This window comes from Cynocephalus volans, chromosome 9, assembly GCF_027409185.1.
Source record: "Cynocephalus volans isolate mCynVol1 chromosome 9, mCynVol1.pri, whole genome shotgun sequence".
In the NCBI taxonomy this organism is placed as follows: domain Eukaryota; kingdom Metazoa; phylum Chordata; class Mammalia; order Dermoptera; family Cynocephalidae; genus Cynocephalus; species Cynocephalus volans.
In genome coordinates, this window is record NC_084468.1 from 15,563,716 (window position 1) to 15,587,922 (window position 24,207).

Genomic DNA, 24,207 nt, shown 5'->3' on the forward strand with positions numbered 1-24,207 from the left:
TGATATTTCCCCTCTTTAGACTGTAAACTCCTACTTTGCTGTTTTGGCTATCATTTAAAAAATCTTTTTCCTATAGCTGATGGAAATATTATTTAATAAACTTGTCATGTTTGCGGTTCCACATAAACCCAAGTTCCAGCGCTCTGACCTTCACTATCAGCTTAATTAACTGGGGCTCTCCTAGTGAAAACAACAGTGTTGTTTTATTTCTTACTGTTGAGATGTGTTAATGACTCATCAGCAGGATATTAATGTTCATTTTCATCCAACAAGGACTGAAGATACACCTTTTACAGTTTATTAATTTTAAGGTTCCCTGGATCAAAATAATCTGTAAGGGTTAGAAGCCACTTAAAAATCGTAATGCACTTACCTGGTTTATGATAATTGGAGCTCATGTTTGTTTTGACAAAGGGAGGTATATTAGTCCATGAAGGGCTGATGGTGTGTGATCAAGGTAAACACCTTTGTGAGCTTTCAAGATAATTCCAGAAGATGTCACTAATTAAAAATCTAAGGTTCAGGTGCATTTACCTATATTAGAGAGGGATCTGTGATAACGACTTTTGGATTTTAATTTTAAAACGTTATAGGAGATAATATTTCGGCCTAAAAAAGCATTAAACATAGAAACCAGGAGGTCTTCATTTTCATTAAGGTTTTTCCAGAGCACAGGGGTGTAACTATTGTCAGAGGGTGTATTAATTAGCTTTTGCTTTATAACCAACCACCCTAATGTTTAGTAGTTTGAAATTACAATCTTTTTTTAGTTCACAATTCTGTGGCAACTTGGGTTGGGCTCAGCTGAGTAATTCTTTTGCTGGTCTCAGCAGGAGCTCACTCCTGTGTCTTAGTTAGTTGGCAGGTTGGCCGGGGATTGGTTGGTTTAGGAGAGACCTCACATGGGGTTGCTGGGCTTTGCTCCATGGGATCTCACATCTTCTAGGAGTCTAGCTTCAGCTTTGTCACATGCAGGTGATAACAAGGGACCCAAAAACATCAAGACAGGGCAAACAACTGCAAGGAATAGGTACTTTCTAAGTCTTTTCTTGCATTGTGTTTAGTGTTGTCCTGTTAGCCAACAAGCTCAGAGTGTGTGTATGTGGTGGGGGGAGTTGGCTACCCAGGACAGGGATATAGTGAGGTGTGAGCAGACTGAGGGCTACTACTGCAAACAATCCACCAGAGTGAGAGAAGAGAAAGATTATTTGTCTAACTTAGTGAAGACCACCATTTTATCAAGTGGATTCTAAGGAATTCTGGTTCAATATAGCTATATGTTATTGAAAGAGAAGTTCTAGAGTTAAATAAATCTGGGCAATGTTGGATTAAGCAAAGTGAAAGAGATTTGTTCATTGCAGGACTTCTAGTAGCCATTAATATATTAAAAGTCATAGTGAATCTTCAAGAGTAGATGTAGAATTTCCCAAACTTTCTAATTTTCTATTCCCCTTCCCCCAACTGCCATGGATAATGTTTAGAGATATATGCTCTTGAAAACATATCAGAAATGTAGCTGCAAGGTCAAAGGTTCAGATCCCCATACTAGCCAACCATTTACCAAAAAAAAAAAAAAAAAAAAAAAAATTGCTGCTGTAGACAAACCATGAGCTCCTTGATTAGCCTTTTATTTTTCTGTCCTTGCTTTTGACAAAGACTTTAACTGTGTCACTTTAGTGCAATCACTATGTGGTTCCCCTCACCCCCACTTCTCTAATACTAAAGTGGGAGAGTACCAATTTTCTTAGGAAGAAACAAAACACAACAAGGAGAACTGTTGAAAAACCATGTCATTTTGTGATAGAGCTAAGTTGCAGTCTCCATTATTGCCTCAGGAAGCCATTTGCATGCAATTTTAGTAGGATCAGATTTTGAATATGGAGACCCTTCTACAATCCAAGTCTTTATCATAACACTTTTCTCTCAATAGCAACTAGAATGAACCAAGATTCATGAGTGAATGATCTCCATATTTAGCCTATGGGAAGAGTTTGCAGTATGCTTTCCATCACTAAAGTCAGCATGATGATACTATAGTTTATTCTGGTAGAGATGAAGCAGGTGGAAAGATATGGACTTTGGGGTCTCCATTTAAATCTTGGGGTGGTCACTCCCTAGCTGGATGACTTTAAGCACATTTCTCAACTGCTCAGAGATTCCGTTTCCTTGAATATAAATTAATTTGACAGTATCTAACTTTCATGGTTCTGAGAGTCAGTGAACTAATGTGAGTAAACTTTTTATTATGGCTGTTGGAATACAGTGGATGGTTAATAAATGGTAGAGACTGCTCTTGAGGAAGCAGTCCTTTTGAGGAAGGGATGGCAAAAGCTTGGGGTGTTATTATGCCTTGGGATTCACCTAATGCTCTGATTTTGCAGAATTATGACCAAGAGATTCTCTTTCCAGCTCTCAGACATGCCAAAGCTTGTTTTGATCCAGGGCCTTTGCACTTTTGTATCGTCTGCCTGAACTGATGCTCTTCCCAAGGTCTGTGCATGGATTTGTGTGATTTAAGTCTTATTTCAAGAGTCAGCTCCTTAGCCTCTCTCTGGCCCCACTAATTAAAGCAGCCATCCCACTTAATGTTCCCACCCCAGTCTGTATCTCATGACCCAACTGCTTTATTTTTCTTATAAAACTCAACACTTTATGATACAGCCTTATGCATTTATTTGTTTATGTGTTTATGGCTGCTCCTGTACAGCTTGAAATTAACCTCTGTGAGACCCTGTATACCCACGGTCTAGAATGTTTTCTGGGCCATAGTAGCAGTTCAGTAAATATTTGTGATTAGATGAGGAATAAACAGAGACCAGGCAAAAAGCTCATCTTGTGGACGTGGCATGAAGGTGTCTCAGGATGCAGCCTGAGTCCCACTCTCCTCCCTGTGGCTCTGGATTTTAGTGTTGGGAGCCTGACCACATTAAGCTTCCCTGGCTAAGAGACAGGAGGGTTTTGATGCACATCACTTTTCTCTGAGTGTCAGGACCTGGAGCAGGCAGAGACCTCCGAGTTAGAGGGGCCATCAGTGGACATAGCTGTGAAGATCCAGGGATGCAGAGGTGGGGGGAGGTGAAGTGGGGGCTGACACAGAATTTCCTATAATTCCCCCCAAGCAGGCTGGGCTGTTTAATGGCTCACCGTTTTTCTTGGGAGGCAAGCTCCTAGTCTTTGAAGCAAACACCTGCTTACATTTCAAGACGCAGTTTAAGCACGACAAGCCTTTCCTGATTTTCCCTCCCATAGAGGGAATTAGCTCCTCTCCTCCTCCATGTCCTCCCTGTATTCTGTACACACTTTTTAAACCTGTAACTCCTTGGGGCGTATAGGTGTATAGAGAGCTATAAAGGGCACCAAAATTTTTGCTGCCCAGCATCCATTTCTCCTTTATTTGGTATGTGAACCTTGATTTTGGGGGTTTTTTTTTGGTTCATGTTCTCAGTTCATATGCCCTAAGTGGAGTTGACCATCCTTCCTGCATGGGGAGGCTGGGCAGAAAACCAGGTCCATTGGCAATGCCATGTCCTTGGCCAGTGATTGGTTCAGAAAAGGATGCATATCACAGCCTGATGAGTCAAGCCTGGTACTTTGGCTGGAATTATTGGAAAAGAGATGCTCCCTTTCCACTGGTGTTGCCAAACTGGTAGAATAAAAGTGTGTTGTCAATTTTGCCACCAAAAATGCAGAAAAACAGAAACCAACAGAGAAGAAAGCAGAATTCTTGAAGAGGAACAGAATTTTGTTGGATATTTCAGTGCTTAAATCCAGAAGTGCTTGGAGCAACTGGACTTTTTGATGACATGATTGTTTCTCTTTTTTTTGTCTAGGCCAGGGTTGGAATTGTGTCCTTTTGTAATCAGCATCCTGGCTAGTGCAATGCTTTTTTTCACCACCAGAGTGGGAGCACCTTGACCGCAGGACCGTCTCTTTTTCATCTTGACATCCCACTGTCAGCTCGGTATCTGTCTCCTTACTTGGCTTGAGCGATTAAATGAGTTAGTGAATGAGATTAGTAAGCACCAATCACATCTTTAATGGCAAACTCAGGATTTGAGATTTTTGTCTTTCTGGTTTTGTCACATAATTTACTGACTGTATCCTGCCCCCCATGGCAGCAACCGGAAGTATTTCTTCCTTCTTTCTTTAAAATATCCATTAGCTTATTTCACTGTCATCTGATTCTTTCTCTTTGTGCTGAGGTGCAGGGAAAAGAAATTCCCTTTAATTGAGCATTCCTGTTATGAAGATTTGCATTATTGCTTGGTTTTAACAAACCAAGCAACTGGTGATTAATGTGATGGGAAGGCATGAACATGCTACATGAGTCATTACATTAGACCCAACATGTTTAACGGCCTGTTATGCTGAGCAGGGAGCAGAAAGGGGCCTGTTGGAGAAAGACAAGGCAAAAAGCTCAGACACTGTTTTTTTTTTTCCAAACTGTCTAACTTATAAGCAGAGAGCTGTCACCTTCTTTCTAAATGCAAATGAAGCAACAACTCTGAGGAATTACTTTTCTTCCTTTGACCAAATAGTGGAGGATACAAGTTGACCCATGTTGTAGAGGAATGTTCTAAAGTGAGAGAGATGATAGTGATGGTCCACTCTTACCACCAGATAAGCTCATTAACTCATTAACGTTTGCTTTCCTGCCTAAAAAATGGAGTACGGTAGGTGACCCAGTTTATAAAGTAATACTAAAAACACATTTTTATAATAAAAACTGGGCTTGTTTAAAGGTTTATTTTTAGGGGAAGAGCAATGTTAATCAAAGTACAAAAGTATTGGACTGGGAGTCAGGCAGGGTCTTAGTCAGCTTCTGTTGGGATGAACTGCTTTGGGCAACATATCTCACCTGAGCTTCAGACATCTCACCTGCCTGGGAGGCTTAGTACTTTCTCTACCACAGAGTGGTGGTGAGCACTGAGATGAGATTTGTGAAATATAAGAAATAACATATGTAAGGAAATTTTATTTTCAGGTACAGTATTATTAATAATAGCGCAGGTCACATGAGATGCCTAGAATGATGAAATTATGTTCTTGGACATTTTCCAGGAATGTAAATGAAATTTCCCTCCACTCCCACCCTTGACACCTCCAGCCCATTCTTCACACTGAAGCCAGAGAGATCTTCTAATATATATATAAATCTGGTTACATTACTCCCAATGTTTGATGGACTCCAGTGATATCTTATTGCTGTTATGGTTGGAACCAAGGTTCTCAACATGGCAGCAAGCCTCTTTACCACCTGGCTCATTCTTACTTCTCTCTCCTCACTTCACAGCATCTCTTTTGCTGTCTAGTTTCTACGCATATTGTCTTCTTTCAGCAGCTGGGTGCACTGTGCTCCTTCTCATCTCAGGCTTTGCAGGGCTGTTCCTTTAGCCTAGAATGTTCTGTCACTTCTGCTTCCTAAACAGCTTGCATGGTAGGCTGAATATGACCTCCTCTCCCCAAAGAAGTCCATGTCCTGTGCTCCAGAAGCTATGAATATGTTATCTTTTGTGATAAAAAGGACTTGGCAGATGTGATTGAGGATCTTGACATGGAGAGATGATTCTGAATTATCTGGGTGGGTCTGTGTAATCAATTTCAGTTTTTGCCATGGCAAAACTTAGATTAACAAGAACATGGAAAACCTTGAGGGTATTCACAGGAGAACCTTATAAGAGTAAAGAAGGAGAATCAGAGATAGTAGCAGGAGATGTGACGATGGAAGCAAGAGGATGAAGTGCATGTAGATATACAGTTACCATAACATATGGCAGGTCTGCCAGTGGAGCACAAGGGAAGGGTGCCTCAGCCATTACAGTGCAGTCCATGGAGGTTTCTTACAGAAGAAGACTCAAGGGGAGCACTGATGATTGAGTAGGACGAAGGCACCTGGCTGAAGAGGTAGGGTCAAAAGAGTTGGCGTGGGCATGTGTTCCCGAGGCAGGCACACTGGGAAGAGTGTGCTGGTGTGCACAGATGGTGATGGTTGAGGTTGGAGAAGAAATCAAGGAATAGATTATCAAGAGCCTTATGAGCCAGTTTAGTGATTCAGGTCAAAACAGGGTTAGGGAGGGGTTTTAAGCAGAGGAGAAAAATGATGAGATTTGGATTATAGGGGACAAATTAGAGAAAGGGAGATAACTTTATGGCTGTTTCAGTACTTGGCAATGGGAAGACTTTGGTCTGAAAAACAAGTAGTGGGGATGAAGCCAAATTGGCTACTCTCAGAGATATTTAGGGCGTAGCCTCAGCAGGACTTGGGCTGATAGGATGTATGGGTCATTAGAGAGGGGGAGCCACAGATTCCTCCTAGATAATTAACAGAAAACTAAATAGGTAGTTGGTGATGTCATTCACTGAGAGAAGAGCTAGGGGAGAAGGATACACTACAAAGAAAAGTCACCTGCTCAAAATGTCTGCAGCAAACTGGGACTTTGTTGAGAGGCTATGAATTCAGCTTTACTATTGACTAGTTAACCCGAGGGCAGTTGGTAGAAGGGATTCTTGGTTGTGGATATGGTCTGGAGAAGGTAGATTCAGAGGATGCCTCACATCTGAGAAGACACATATAATCAAGATAAACATAGGGTCATGCATTTAAGTTCCCAAATTTATCAGCACAGTGCAGGATCAAGGAGATATAATTTTGCAGCACACATAAAATGTTTTGTATTTTTAACTGAAAAATAAAATTATATATATCTATCATTGTACGTGTTGTTTTGAAGTATGTGTACATTGTGGAATGACTAAATTGACCCAATTAACATATGCATTACCTCACATACTTATTTATTTGTGGTGAGAATACTTAAAATCTGCGCTTAGCAATTTTCAATAATGCAATACATTGTTATTAACACAAACACTATAATGTTATGTACTTTCTACAAAGCTCACACGATCTTTGGTCGTCATATCAGAGGCATAACATTTCAGATGTTTCTGTTCTCCCCTGAGCTGTGCAGTCCTTTTCTGGAGTATTCAGTTTTGGATACCATAGATTAATAATAACACAGAAAATCTTGAGGATGTTCACAGGAGACTATCAAGGGTGGTGAAGCAATTTGAAGCCATTGATAAAGAGAAATTTCTCAAGGAATTGGGGATGTTTGCTGAGAAGAGAGACTGTGTGGGTTTGTAGGGAATTGGGGGAGCTTGTGTAATATGCAAAGGCTGTCATGTGTAAGAAGAATTAATCTTACTCTGTATTATCCAAAAGGATAGAACTGGAGTCAGTGGAAGTAGTTGAATTCAAGGGACTGAGAAGTTTTGTGTCAAACAGATATGGAATAGTTTGCAATATGTATTGAATAGAATTGCAGAGCTCCATTCATATAAAGGAAGGTCGCTGAAATAAGGGTTTTTTCCTTATTTCTTTATTTCCACAGGTGGAAGTGGCTGCCTCAGTTCAGTACCCCTGGAGGTTTATGTTCAGTATCCAAAGGATCATTGGTCTAAATGACTTGCTGTCCCCTTTGTTCCTGAAGACCACTAGTTATGTTGAAGATGAGGGTCTGAGGGTACCAATCTGTTCAGACAGGGGTTCTCAAGACTAGAGGTGGGGTGAGGGAATGGTGATGTCTCTTCTTCCTGCCTCCACAGCCATTGTCTTGCTTTGGCTTTACTAGAAGTCAAAGGGGCATTGGAGACTGCAGTGTCTGTGCGTGTCTCTGTTTACCGTCTGTAGTTTGGCTGTGTGGGCTATGGTCATGTGCTGAATAGCTGTGTGGGAGGAAGGTAGAGCTGTGCAGCCTGCAGTGCACTGGTCCTGGGGATGACTCGATTGATTTCTCATATGATTTTTAAAAATGCAATATCCTGGAATCTCAATGATGGAAAGGATCTTAGAGATCAACTTGCCAGGTAACTTCTGATTCAGACTCAGCTGGAAGCAACAATGGCTTCTTAGAGGTTGGAGTTCCTGAAATGACTTAATATGACTGAAGAGTCTTGGAATTTAAAAATAATATTGTGTTTTGGATAAAATTTAAATATGTATATGATTATTGTAAAGTTAGTCAGAAATTGTCTCACTACTCCTACTTTGTGGACTATGTGACACATGTGGAGACACAGTCCTTATCTGCCTAGTAATACAAAACATTTGCATCTTTAAATGTATTTGATTGATGTATATGAACTTCCTTTAGTTTCTGGCAGGCCCCCAAATAATATTTTACCGGGAGCTAGGGTGGGGATATAGGAGATTTTTCGCCTGTCTGAGACCTGAAAACCACACATTGTTGCACAAAAGACAGAATTGAGTTCATTGTCTGCTGCTGAAGCAATCAGCTATTTGTCTCTAAGAGCTGTCACGGTGACATATTTCCCCTCATTTATACTGGAAAGTGGGGCATTTACTTGTAAGACAGGTTGAAAACAATTTATCTGGCATTTTGATAAAGGTGGAAAATGAACCAATCTCCCTCCTTTCTTCCCTCTCTTTCTGTCTCCCTCCCTTCCTCCTGCTTTTTTGACAGTTTTCATGTAGGTAAAGAACATTACTGCTGTAAGAAGGCTAATTAAAACCAATTATAGCCCAACTGACCTGTCACAACAATCAAATTACCAAAAGAACAATGCAGCCTATTTGGAAAACAGTCTCCTCTAGAGTACTATACCTGATTTGGTTGCATTTTGTTTTAGGGATCTCAGTGCAATGATCCTTTAGCTGCAAACATCAGTTGTCCATTATTTTTTACGTACTTATTTTTCCACAATAGGATCCAGCTCTTAGAAAATTTAATAGGTTGTGAGGAAGGCATAAGGAAAAAGTGAGAAGGTAAGATAAAGAAGCCAAGGTAGCTTTAGAATAATTGGGATAGCAGTGGGTTTTTTTAGGGCTGACTTTAGTTATTATTCTTTTTATCATGTGGTTTGTAGAGTCTTCAAACTCATTAGCCTGGCATAGGAAACCCTTGTGGTCTGATTGGAACATATTTTTCCAGCCTCATCTCTTTCTGTAGCACGCAATTCACTGCAGTCATACCAATATGATCTCGACATTACTTCATAAAAATCTTCCCAATGAACTGGAATAGATCTACTTCATTCTTCTTGACTGCTACATAGTATTTCACAAGGTGAATGCACCATAGTTTATTCTACCATTTTCTTGTGAATGGGTGTTTACCTTGCTTTCAGTTTTTGCCACTGCAAACAGAACTGTAGGAAGCAACCTTTCCACATATCATCATGCAATTTTGGTTCTAAAATAATTCCGAGAGTGAAATTTTGGGGCATGGGATATGTGGATTTTTAATTTTAATAGTTGTTGTCAGCTTGCTTTCCAAAAAACTGTAAAATTTCAGGTTTACATCAGCAATTTAATAAAATACAATTTTATTCACATTATTGGCAAAAATAGGTATTATAGCTCTTTACATTTTTTGTCAGCTTAATGAAGGTATAAGGTAAATTTAATTTCTATTTTCCTGGGTATTGGAAAATTTGAGTACTTGAAAAATTTGGGGGGCATTTGAATTTGCTTTTTAATAAAATGTCTATTCAGGTCCTTTGCCTGCTTTTTGTATACTGAATTTTCTTCTTCTTGTCAGTTTGTAAGAGCTCTTTGTATATGGTAAATATTACCTCTGAATTATAAAATTTCCCAAACAGTTGGCTATTTACATTATCTTTTGCCATATACAAATTTAATAAATATCTTCATATAGGCAAATATTTCTGTATTTTTCTTTACTTCTTATATATCTTCTGCCTTTTCAATCTTGATTAAAAGTTTTCCTTGCTCTTAATTTGACCATGTAGTTTCCTAGATATTCTTGCAATATTTTTGTCTACTTAGTCAGTTTTGCTATTTTCATTTATTAAACAAGCTATATTATCCCCTGAATTAAACTATTGTTTCTATTGTATTGTAAATGTTTATATATCCTAAGATGACTCTCCATTCCTGTACTGATGTCATCCTCATTTGATTAAAGTGGCTTTGTAATATGTTCTAATATCTGGTTGGGTCAGTCTTCTCTCAATGTTAATTGCATTACATTTATGTATTAATTATAAAATACTTACTGGTTTTATATGAACTCTTCTCATCCAAGAATGATGGTATGTCTTTCAATATATTTAGATTTTAAGTATTTCAATAATATTTTATTATTTTATTTATATGATTCCTGTGCCTTTCTTGTTAAATGTATTCCTGTGAATTTTAGACTGAATGGATCATTTTCGTTTCTATTTTCATTTATTGGTACTTATTGCTTAAATAAGTCTGTTATATATATGTATATATATTATATCTACTCCTAAAATTTTTACAAATTAATTCTAGAAGTTTTTTTTTTTTTTTAAACTGAAATATCTTACTTTTGCACTTATCCTTAACTGGTAGTTAACCTGTTATAGAATTCTAGATTGAAACTGTATTACTTTGTAACTTTAAAGGCATTAGTTCTTTTGTCATATATGTTGCTAACCAACCTGATACCTGTTGTATTCTCATTTCTTCATAGGTAAATTTTATTTTTTTCTTTGAGAAAACTTTTAGGGCATTTCTCTTTATATCTAGTGTTCTGGAACTTTACAGGTTTTGATTGTTTTGCAGTAATCACTTTATCATTCACTCTGCTGGGAACTCAGTGGGCCATTTCAATTTAGAAATTTCTCTTTTTCTTCAGCTCTATACATTTCATTTTCTTTAAAAATGTGTTTCCTTCATTTCCTTCATTTTTTCCCATTCTTTCTTTCTTGAATTCTTCTTAATCTAACATTGAGTCTCCTGAATTGATTTCCTATGTCTCTAATTTTTTCTCTTCTATTTTCTAGAAATGTGAATCTGAGCTTAGCCCCTGCTAGCCAAACACTTTCACGACCACCTGCATCCTTCATGTAACATAAGCAATAAATGCAGATTTATTGTAAGCCAATGAGATTTATGAGTTGTTTGTTGCATAGCAAAAGCTTATTAAGATAATCTATTTGTCTTTTCGCATATATGCTGGTAGAATAACTGCGTTTTAAATTCTTCACTGTATCTTTCTATTTTTCCAATTGCCCCTTTTTTCATTATACTCTATATTTTTACTTCTTTGTATTTGGATTTCTTCTTTCCTTTCTCTGAGAACACAAATTAGATTTTTTTTTAGCTCATTTCTTTTCTTAATTATATTCATTTGTCTGTGGTCATCAGTTCTCTTGATTTATAAATATGCAAATAGGGTTGAAAGTGAAAGGATTGAGTAAGATGGATCATGACTACAAGTATAGGAAAGTGAATGTGGACCTATCAATTACCAGACAAAGTAGATTTCCACCCAGAGCTTTGCCAGACATAGAGGGGACTTTTCATCATGATAAAAGGGTCTCCTTGAAGCTGTGATAGAGACAGATTTCTTTTTCACTCTCTAGCAGGAGATGGATATTTTGTTTTCCTAATGTGACCTTTCATTAAGGATGGAGCCCATCACAGGTCCTGCTTTGCACACGGTTCCAGGATTTATTCATGGGCCCACAGTCCTTCTTATGACCACCAGTTCTGGTTTTTCTAGGTCCTGCCATTATCTGTTGCCAGCAGGGAAGTCCCAGCTTCTGCATTCATTTATCACTCATTTACAGCATAGGGGTAAATTTGGGGGTATTGGGGGTTTCCGTTGCTTTCTCTTGTGCTCTGAAATGCCTTCTAACCATACTTATTGTAATTCATCTAGCATCTACATAGTTTTCAGTAGGGGGGCTTCTCTGAATATCTAGTCCTAGATATCGCCAAAAGGAGGTCTTATCTTGCCTTTTAAACTCTATCCGCACAATTTACTAGTTACCTTGGGCAAATTAATCTCAGTGATTCCCAACTTCTTCATACATAAATGGAGATAGTAATACAGATCTCATAGTTTTGTGTTATATATTACCACAGTATATATTAAAAATGTTTAGCAAAGTGTCTGATACATCATAAGCACTCTAGAAGTGCTAGCTATCCATTTTTTACTGTGGTTTACATTATTAGTAAAACTGAAGGGTTCAATAAATATATCCCGAATAAAATGGAATCCTGAAACAGAAATTTCTGCTGCAGGAGTTGGCAAACAATAGCTTACAGGCTGGGTACCTGTGCTTGTAAATAAAGATTTATTGGAGCATAGCCATGCCTATTTGTTGATGTATTGTCTGTCACTGCTGTTGCATTACAATGTCCCACTGGCTCCTCAAACAGGATACTTCCCAACCATCCTTTTTGTCTCTTCTCCAGATTAAACCCTCTTGCTATAATCCTTCCTTTTGGAGCTTTCATGATTTTCACATGCTTTATTTATTCTCCTTTATCACCTTTTGGCTTCAAAGAGAAGCGAAAGCCCCTAAATAAAATAACACACATATTCCAGTTTCCCAATTGTGACAATTATTTTCTAACTTGGTTGTCATCCTTGAATGTGTTGACCTTCTTTTTATTTGAAGTGCTGCTGCCCTAGTTTACACCTTTGTTTCTTCATGTCTGGATGTTTTCCCTGATCTGGGCTTATTTTCCATTTCATCCTCGTCTCCCATTACAATCTTCATATACCTTAAGCTCTATCCCTTTGAGACCATTCACAGTTCTTCAAACACCCCTTGCCTTCCACACCTCCTTGCCTTTGTTTCCATAATTAGATCTGTTTGCTTATCAAACTTTTCATTTTTCCACCCATCAATATCTTGCTGCTCATCATTCAAGGCTTAATTCACTCTCTCTCTTCCTATAATTATTTCACTCTCTCCCCAGCAGAATTCCTTCCTGCTTTCAAAAACCAGTGCTCCCCCAGTACATTAGAGAGCTGAATCTATTCTTTATAAATAATATTAGTGTTATTTGTTCAGACATATGTCTCTGCCACTAGATTATAATCCACCTGAGGGTAAGTGTAGGGTCTCATTCATCTTTGTGCTTAGTGTGGTGCCTGGTACAGAAGGATGTCCCATAAAGGTTTTTTAAGGAAAGGAACAAATTTAAATAGGTTCTAAATAATTTTAACCAAATGGTGGATAATTGCTCAGGCATACTCTTTTGGGATTGATGACACAGAAAAACAGCCACAGCCTCCCACATAAACACCCAGGACTAATGGACAGAGCTGTCACTGACCCTGGTTGGCAAATTTTTATATCCATAAATAATTCTGAGCAAGCTGCTCTGTGAAAATTCCCCTTTTCTTTCAGGGTGTGAGTAAGCCAAAGATGTTAATTGTGAAAATTCAGAGAAAAGTTGTAATCTGTAAAATGATGATTTGAAAATCTTGAACTTTGGCTAAAAATTAGTGGTTTATTCAGACAGTTCCATTCTATTCATTGTGAACAATATAAAAGCCTCATGATCAAAGATTCAGCTAATCATTGTCCCCTGAAGAGTACATAGTATTTGGATATATACCACATATCATCTTTACAAGGAAGGTGTCTATAAACACCATTTGATAAATGGGTCAATCTGATGCCCATAAATATGTATTTAAAAAAAAAAATCCTAGATCTTGTGGAAAGCCTATAGAAATGAAGGTTATGCAAAACTCATTTCCTGTACTAGCTACTCTGGCTGTGAAAATAACCTTATGGGCTCTCACAGGAGGGCTGGAACACAAGTGGTAGAGGCTATAGACGTGAGGCCATGAGAAAATGATGATATAGTATTTGTGTTCTTGGCTACCAGACCGCTAGGAGCCAGCCATGACCTCATGCCTAGGGCAGGTTGTGGCTTTGGTTAGCTCCCTGAGGATGGTGAACCTAGTCAAGGGGTGGGCTTGTAGAGCCTACCATGAAGCCTTGGTGGTTTGGAATGCATGAGTGACCTGCTGGCTGGTATTTGGTTTAAGCCCACTGGTTCTGATCTGCCTCTAGAGTGGACTGCAAGTTGTGACTACAATAAAGTGTGGTTAAGCATAAAAGCAGAGTCATTCATAAAATGCAATGAGAAAGCTAACCCCATTTTTCAGATGAGGAAATCTTTCCAAAGTCACCAAGTTGATAAATGGCAGAGCCAGGATTTGGACACAGTTCTGCTTTACTTACAATTCCCTGTTTTTAAACAGTATGTGAGTACACATTTCTGATAATATATGTATATGTGTATATCTTTGTACATTCACACGTATATTATTTGTGGTATGTGGTAAAAATTTAAGTGGCTCACCACACACAGGGAACTCAGAAATCTTTGATCTCTGTCTATGGTTAAGGAGTCTGTATTATTTGACTTTCTGTGTAACAAATTACTCCAAAACTTTATGGCTTAAACAGCAACCGTTTTTTATTTCACATTCTGTGGGTTAGGAATCTGGGAATGGGTTATTTGGATGCTTCTGGCTAAAGATTTTGCACAAGGTTGCAGTCAAACTGTCTACTGGGGGTGTGGGCTCACCTGGAGCACAGACTGTGAGGGGGTTCTATTCCCAGGTCTCTCATGTGGTTGTTGGTAAGTCTTAATCTTTCACCACATGGCCCTCTTCACAGGATTGCTTCATAACATGACACCCATCTTCTCACAGGGCAAGCAATCCAAGACAAGAGAGAACAGCCCAAGGTAGAAGCCACACTTTCTCAAAATTTAATTTTTGGAAGTGACATACCATTACTTCTGCCATATTCTGTTCATTAGAAAAGAATCACTAAGTCAGACTTCATTCAAGGCGGGAGAAGGTGGGGATCATTGGGGCCATCTTGGCTGCCTACCACAGGGGATGTTTCTTAGTCTTTTGGTCATCAGCCTCTTCTAAGACCATGTTCCATTTTCTGGACTCAGCAGTACTTGTGCTTAGAGTGTTGCAGAATCACTACTGCAGGCATCAAACAGAAACTGACACAATATGGCATCACATCTTATCCAAGGCAATCCTCCTAGCCAGTATTTCTTTCTGGTGACAGATCTATGGTTGGTAAAGCATGTCATTAGGATCAGGAAATTAGGTCACTGTTATTATAATTGTCTTTGGCCAGACCAGAGGCACAATAATATTTACCTATTCATTGCACTAAATGAGGTGTTAGATAAATATGTATCCATGAGTTCTAGAGATATTAAGAGCAAAATTTATGCTGAGAAAATAGGTGATGTGGCATGGGTTAGGAGACTTGGGACCTAGTCCTTTTCTTAGCTGTGCGAACATATTATTTAATGTCTCTGGTTCTCAGTTTCCTTATCTATATAATTAGGTCGTTAAACAAGAACAGGGGTTGACAACTTAAAAGCCTTCAGGGATCAGGCAAGTAACACAAGAAAGCAAAGAGGCCAGGAATAACACAAAAATGACTTATGGACTGTGACAGCTGGAGAGAACATGGACCATCTCAAGGAGGAACCAGCCCATTATTGCCATGGGAGGGTGTGGTTACAGTGTTGCTGGATCTTTTGACTTTCTAAAAGAAGTTGAAAATCCAGGCTTTTTGTAACATTTCTCTATTTTTAAAACTTTGCATAGGCCAAACAGTATTTAGTCAGTGGGTGGTCAGTTTGAAATCCTTGAACGAGCATCTCTTTAAGACCTCTCCAGTTTTTTAAAAAAATTGTATTTCTGTTTTTCATTTAAAAATAAAAACTTAATAGTGAATACAGTGGTGTAGACGTATTTATTGCATAACACTGGAAAAACATCTCTTTTAAAGTATGATTGTTGTAGATACACATAAAAGTATTCTTTGTCTTCCTTTATGCTGTTTGTTTTTCAGCACTCTGATTGCTTTAGAAAGATCTACATTTCTGCTCCAAGGAATCAATAAAGGATGGTTAATGTGAAAGACACTTTTCATTTCATTTATATTTGACCCTTAGTGCTGCTGGGAATATAGAACAGGAACCACAAAATGAGAAATTTAAATGAATCTTGATGCTGTCTGATAGGAATCTTCACCACCTCAGGTCATGGACTCAGTGAGAACATCTATCTAATACTTGTTAAAATTAAGTCATAAATTATATTCATAAAGATTTTTATAAATAACCTCACACAGGGTCAATGTCAACAGAAGAAATTAAAAAAGCAATTGAAGAGTCCTGATGAATGAGCTTGTGGGCCCCGGAATTGACTGTGTGATTGTCAGAACCCAATTTTTACCTAATAAACACGCAAATGCCATCATTAATATTGACACAGGGAAGTTAAATGGAGATACTCTCCTTGATAAAATGTCACTTCGGAAGAATTAATATGAAGATCATGAGTTTAAATATACAGAAGGGACATGAAATAGAAAACTCTGGGCCCTGTGAGTAGTGGAAGTGATAATTGGGAGGGAGCTGTTTCTAGGAGGTTCTATGCAATTTTTGTTTTTTAAATTGGTAAGTGACAAGGACTGCTATTGTACTAATTTCAGGAGAACTATTGTCTTCATCACCAATTTCAGCTTTAGGGAAAGCACATCTAACCCCGTGGAATTATGTCGCCATTTCTGCCTTTACATAAGCCGCAAGCCCCTGACTTCTGGCTCTGCGTGGAGGACAGAAAACAGCATGGACCTAGGGACCTGTGTCTCTAGATCAGAGTTTGCTAATCACCCTCCTGCACTCAGGCTCCTGCCAAACTGATTCTATAGCACTGTTGGTTCTGAGGCTATCCAGCAAGGAGATTCACAGTGTGGAGTTTTCACGGAGTCCAGCCTGGGTTTGACTCCTGTCTAGATTACTGACTTGGTAGCTCTGTGACCTTGGACAAGTTGCTTAATTTCTCTTTGCCTTGTCTTCCTCATCTGTCACATGAGGATGATCCTAGCACATGGGATTGCAGATTACATTAGTTGATGCATATAAAGCACGTAAAGTGCTCATAAGACAGCGTACCTACCACACAGTAAGTGTTCAGTTAGCTATTGTTATTATTATTGGTTTTCCCTTATGCCTTTACCAATATCATAGACTTCTCCCCTTGCTTGCCACACCCGCTGTATCTGCCATGATGCTTCTGTCTTGCTGGCTCATGTTTTCTGGCTGGTCTTCTTTCATTACCACATGTCTTTTAGTTAATAAATTAATTTACTCATTTTTAGGATTGAATTTGCAACAGCCAATGTCTGGTACCAAACTTACTACAAAGTTCCTGTTTGTGCTTAGGAGGGGTTCTGTGTAGTTACCTCCTTCAAAACAATCAATGGGTGAGAATTTCTTACAGATGGCATGTACCTGTCATATTCGGTAGATGTGCTTCCAGAGTGCTGGTCTGCCACAGAGCTTGTATGTGGGACCCAAGATTCTGATAATAGGTATCACCACTGATGTGAATCATAGCATTGAAAGCTCTGCAGCAAGGTTCAGTCACTTTCTCTCTCTCTCAGTAATAAGGGAGCGATACTCTCTTGTCTTTCTACATTTAGCTCATGTTTTATTGTGTTTATAAAATGTTTCCAGAGCCATCGTTCTCCATGTAAAATTGACCACATTCCTCCTTGGTACTGCCACTGGATCCTACACCAACTTCCACCTGGGGCTTACGCCATCTTAGTGCAACTTTTTGCATTCATGTCTGGTCTCTTCTACTTGTGAGTCCCTTGAAGGCAGACATCTCCAGGTTTAAAAACAGGCCTGGCATAGAATACGCCCTTGAAAGCTTCTTGAGTGAGGATGAGGAGTAGGTAGGCTGCCAGGAAAATGGCTTTGTCAGTGAGGATTCTTGATGGAGGAACATTTGTTTGTTCATTAAAACTGGATCAGGTTCTGTTCAGACATCATTTCCTAAGGAAGATGGGTGACTTGAGCCATCTGTGTGAATACCAAGCAGACAATTCCCAGCAAGGTTACTGTCACCTTAATTTGATACACACCTTTAACAATACTCGAGTAGAGTGGGGCTGGCCGGTTAGCTCAGTTGGTTAGAGTGCAACCTTATAGCACCAAGATCAAGGGTTCAGTTCCCCATATTGTCCAGCCACAAAAACAAAAAACAAAAACCAAAAACATGAGTAGGGTTATCCACCTAAAGTGTAAAATCACACACACACACACACACACACACACTCACACACACACACACACACACACACAAAATGATGTATCTTATAGAGAAGAATATTGGGCTCTGGTTTTAAATTACCAAACTCTTGGAGGCAGGGCAAGATGGTGGACTATAGGTGCCTGGAGCATGTTTCTCCCACAGAAAAGGACCAGAGCAACTAACAGAGAGCTAAACGTTAACAGATGCATCAGTGAGAGAGTATAGGAGTGTAGCAGACTGGTGATATCCCTGTAGAGCACAAAAGCCCAGGAGGGTAACGTAGAGGGGAGAGAGGGACACATGGCCTCAGCTACCACATCTCTGACACTGGGAATGACTCAGGAAGAGTTTTCCCTTGCAGCAAAAAGGTAGGCAGATGACCCATACCAACCCCCCATTCTCAAGACAGAGGCCTATGTATCCTTTGGTAGGACAAGCCTGGAGTCAGGGGTGGAGAGTAGCCTAGAGTACACATACTGCATCACTCTAGAACACCAACACAAACTGCACTCCCTACCCCCCAACCTCGGGCCCCAAGCCAAGCAGGACAGTACTATCTTGATACCAGAGCCATTATGGGAGCATGCCCTGCCCTGGGGCCAGCACCCATGGTGCTTCCCCAGCCTTAAGGCTATTCCTGCATCCCAGTGCACTCACAGGAGAGGCTTCAATGCTCCGATCCCAGCAGCTTGGAGCCTGGGCTCAAAGTCACTGTAATTCTTGTTCTACTACCTACCCTAGTCCTGCTGAACTGATCACCTTCATGTCTCTGGCCAGATATCAGACAAGCAGACTCTCCTCAGGCAGACTACCCCCAGCCCTGACAGCTGACTGAGTTGTGTTCACATAAGCCCCAACCCAGGAAAACAGCACACGGGGTCTTTACCCTGAAGAATATGCCCTTGGGCTGGTGGAAATAAAGGGTATCTGTCCCTTCTAGAGAAGCAGCCAGGCACTTCTGTCCTGAACAGACCTTCCTAGCTGACTTGCCAACAGTCCCATAAGTGGTTGCAACACGCCCCTTACTGCAGACCTGCCTGGTAGCCTTGTCAAATCCCAGAAGCAACTGGACAGGCCACTTCACTGAAGGGTTGCCTAGTGGCCCCACCCACTGACAAGAAGCAGCTGGATGGGTCATTTCACTGCACGCCTTCCTAGTGGCCCCACTTACCACCCACAGGCACTGGCCACTTCACTTCAGGCCGGCCTAGCAGCACTGTCCACCACCCAGAAGCAACTTGATGGGCCCCCTCACTGCAGCCTTTCCTAGTGACCTTGCCCACTTCCTGAGAAGTGGCTCAGCAGCTCTGCCCTTGGTAGTCCAGATCTTGAATTACAGAGGGAAATGGAAACGGGACCTTGCATTGGGCCCCAAGAACTGCGACAGCAGAGATGCTACCAGCAGACTCACACTCAGATAGCTGAGCCAAAGTGCATCCATGCCCCTGGCTCAGAGAAAGAGCTCAGTTGTCATGCCCCTGGAAGATCCTCCCCTGAGTCTTTGAGCCATCACACACACACACGCACGCACGCACGCACGCACGCACACACATGCACGCACACACACACACCCAAGCAGGAAACAGCTTGGCTGATTGGCAGGCCAATCCTTGTTCAGAGAAGTAATGCAGTGACCCTGCCACTGGCAAATCTGTCCTGGAGACCCTGAAACACCATATGGCCACCCCCCCGGGCTGACAGTCCAGCAACCAAACCCCAGTGAACCAGCTTTCGAGATGACTGAGCCACAGGGTACATATGCACATCCCCAGCCTGTGCACCAACCCAGCAATACCTCCTCCAGCAAAGCTGTGTCACTGCAGCCACAAAACTCCACAGCATAGGTCACTGAGTCACTTGCAGACATACTGAAAGTGGAGTACAGCTGAAGAAATTACACGGAATCTACACTATGGCATCCACAGAGAACAAAGCCATTGCACTTTATTTGATCAATGCCCTAGGAAGCATTTGCAGGTGAAAGTCTTTTCCCACACAAACTGCTCTACAAAATTCAAAAAGGTGACTGTTCTACCAGATGCACAGATATCAACACAGGGAAATGAGAAACATGAAAAAACAAGGTAACTTTACACCACCAAAAAAATAAAACAACGCTCTAGTAACTGATCTCGAACAATCAGAAATTGCTGACTTGCCAGAAAAGGAATTCAAATTAATGATCTTTGGGAAACTCACCAAGATACAAGAGAATACAGACAAAGAGTTCAACAAAATCAGAAAAACAATTCATAATCTGAATGAGAAATGCAACAAAGAGATAAATATTGTTAGAAAAATTATGCAGAAATTTTGGAATTGAAGAGTTCATTGGATGGAATAAAAAATACATCTGAAAGTCTCAACAACAAACTAGATCAAGCAGAAGAAAGAATTTCTGATCTTGAAGATAGCAGTTTTGAAGTAACACTGAAAGACAAGAAAAGGAAAAAAGACTGGAAAGAATGAACAAAACTTACAAGATCCATGATTAAGTGAACAAATACTCAAATTATGGACATTCCAGAAGAAGAAAACAAAAAAATGATATGGAAAACCTCTTTAAAGAAATAATAGCTGAAAACTACCCTAGCTTTGAGCAAGATGCAAATGCACAAATCCAGGAAGATCAAAGATTCCAAAATAGAGTCAACCCAAATAGGTAATTTCCAAGACATATCATAGTCAAACTATCTAAAGTTAGAGACAAAGAGAGAATTCTGAAAACAGCAAGAGAAAAATGTCAAGTTGCTTATGAGGAAATCCACATTAGACTAATGGCAGCCTTCTCAGCAGAAATACTACAGGCCAGGAGGGAATGGGATGATATATTTCAAGTAATGGAAGAAAAGGAAAAAAAAAAAAAAAAAACACAAACAAAAAAACCCCCTGCCAGCCAAGAATATTGTACCCAGCAAAGCTATCTTTCAGAAATAAAGGAGAAATAAAGTCTTTCTTGGACAAGCTAAAATTAAGGGAATTTATCACACCAGACAAGACTTACAAGAAATGCTTAGAGGAGTCCTACATTTAGGAGAGAAAGAACAAAAACAGCCACCATGAAAACACCTGAATATATAAAACTTACTGATAGAGTAGATACATAAATTGGAAAGAGAAAGGAATCAAACCTTATCAATACAGAAAACCACCAAACTGCAAGGATAAACATTAAGAGAGGAAGAAAGGAACAAAAGATACACAAAACAATGGGAAAATGACCAATAAAATGACAGGAGTAAGACTTTAATGTCAATTATAATCTTGAATGTAAACAGATTAAATGCTCCAATTAAAAGACTGAATGGATAAAAAAAACATGACCCATCCATATGCTGCCTGCAAGAAACACACTTTACTTACAAAGATATACACAGACCAAAAGTGAAGGCATGGACAAGGATATACCATGAAAATAGAAAACAAGAGTGAGCAGGAGTAGCTATACGTATATCACATAAAATAGTCTTTAATTCAAAGTCTGTACTAAGAGACAAAGAAGGGCACTATATAATGATAAAGGGATTATACAGCAAGAGAATATAACAGTTATAAATATATATGCACCCAACACCAGAGCTCCCAGATATATAGAGCAAGTATTATCAGATCTAAAGGGAGAGATAGAAATCAACACAATAATAGTTGTGAACTTTAGCACCCCACTCTCAGCATTGGACAGATCATTGAGACAGAAAATCAACAACAAAACATTAGATTTAAATGGCATCATAGACTACATGGACTTAACAGACATATACAGAGTATTTCATCCAACAACTACAAAATACATGTTCTTTTCATCAGCATATGCGACATTCTTCAAGATTGACCACATGTTAGGGCACACAATAAGTCTCAAGAAGTTTAAATAAATTGAAATCATATCAAGTATTTTCTGACTATAATAGAATAAAACTAGATATTGATAATAAGCGGAACTTAATGAAAATACACAAATACATGGAAATTAAGCAACATGCTCTTAAACAACCAATGGGTCAAGGAAGGGATTAAGAAGAAAATGAAAAAAAGTCTTGAACTAATGAAGACAGAAACACAACATACCCAAACCTATGGGATACAGTCAAGGCAATATTAAGAGCAAAGTTTATAGCAATAACTGCTTACATCAAAAAAAAAATAGAAAGTTCAAACAAACTGCCTAAGAATACACCTCAAGAAACTAGAAAAGCAAGAACAAACTAAGCCCAAAATAAGTAGAAGAAAAGAAATAATAAAAATCAGAGCAGAAATAAGTGAAATTGACACTAAAAATACAATACAAAAAATCAATCAAATGGAAAACTGGTTCTTTGAAAAGATAAACAAAATCAACAAACCATTAGCCAGACTAACCAAGGAAAAAAACTGAAACGACCAAAATAAATAAAATCAGAAAGGCAAATGGCAAATGGAGACATTACAACAGAGAGTACTTAAATACAAAAGATCATCAGAGATTATTAAGAACAACTATTTGCCAATAAATATGAAAACCTGGAGGAAATGGATAAATTCCTGGACACATATGAGCTACCAAAACTGAACCAAGAAGAAATAAAAAACTTAAATAAACCAATTACAAATAACAAGATAGAAACAGTAATAAAAAGTCACCTGACAAAGAAAAGCTCAGGACTAGATGGCTTTACTGCTGAATTCTACCAAACATTTAAAGAAGAACTAATACAGTACTTCTTCAACTATTCCAAATAATTGAAGTGGATGGAATTCTTCTAAACTCATACTATGAAAACAGCATTACCCTGATACCCAAACCAGGTAAGGACACAACAAAAAAAGAAAACTGCAGGCCAATATCCATGATGAACACAGATGCAAAAATCCTCAGTAAAATACTAGCAAAATGAATCCAACAGCACATCAAAAAGATTATACACTGTGATCAAGTGGGATTTATCCTAGTGATGCAAGGATGGTTCAACATATGCAAATCAATAAACATAATATATCACATCAACAGAATGAAAGAAAAAAACTACATGATCATCATGAGAGATGAAGAAAAAGCATTTTATAATATTCATCATCCTTTCATGATAAAGATTCTCAACAAATATTATATATAGAAGGAAAGTATTTTAATACAATAAAAGGATATGACAAAGGATATACAAATAAAAAGATATGACAAACCCACAGCTAACATCATACTGGACAGATGAGGAACTGGAGGAAGACAAGGATGTCCACTCTCACCACTTTTATTCAACATAGTACTGGAAATCCTAGCCAAAGCAATTAGGCAAGAGAAAGAAATAAAAGACATCCACATTGGAAAGGAGGAAACTAAGTTGTCCCTGTTTGAAAATGCAATGATTTTATATAGAGAGAAACCTAAAGACTCTACCAAGAAAATTCCTAGACCAATAAACAAATTCAGTAAATTTGTAGGATATAAACATACAAAAATCAGTAGCATATCTATATACCAACAATGAACTAACAGAAAAAAGAAATAAAGAAAGCTATCCCATTTACAATAGCAACAACAACAAAAAATTAAAAACCTAGGAATAAATTTAACCAAGGAGGTGAAAGATCTCTGCAATGAAAACTATAAAACACTGATTAAAGAGATTAAATGACACACAAAAAATGGGAAGATATCCCCTGCTCATGGACTGGAAGAATCAATATAGTCAAAATGGCCATACTACCCAAAGCTATCTATAGATTCAATGAAATCCTCATCAGACTATCAATGACATTCTTCACCAAAATTTAAAAAAGAAAATTCAAAAATTCATATGGAACATGATATCCTGAATAGCCAAAACAATCCAGAGCAAAAAGAACAAAGTGGGGGGTATCACACTCCCTGAATTCAAAATTCACTGCAGAGTGATAATAATCAAAATACCTTGGTACTGGCACAAAGACACATAGACCCATGGGACAGAAAAGAGAATTCAGAAATAAATCCACATACCAACAGTCAACTGATTTTTCACAAAAAGCCAAGAACATACATTGTGGAAAGGACAGTCTCTTCAATAAATGGTGCTGGGAAAATTGTAGACACAAAGGCAAAAGATCCCTTCTCTCACCATAAATCAAAATCAACTCAAAATGGATCAAAGGCCTAAATGTAATCCCTGAAACTAAAAAACTTTTAGAAGAAAATATAGGGAAACACTTCAGGACATAGGTCTTGGCAAAGACTTCATGAATAATATTTCAGAAGCACAGGGACCAAAAGCAAAAATTAACAAATGGAATGATATCAAACTAAAAATCTTCTGCACAGGAAAAAAAAAAAAAA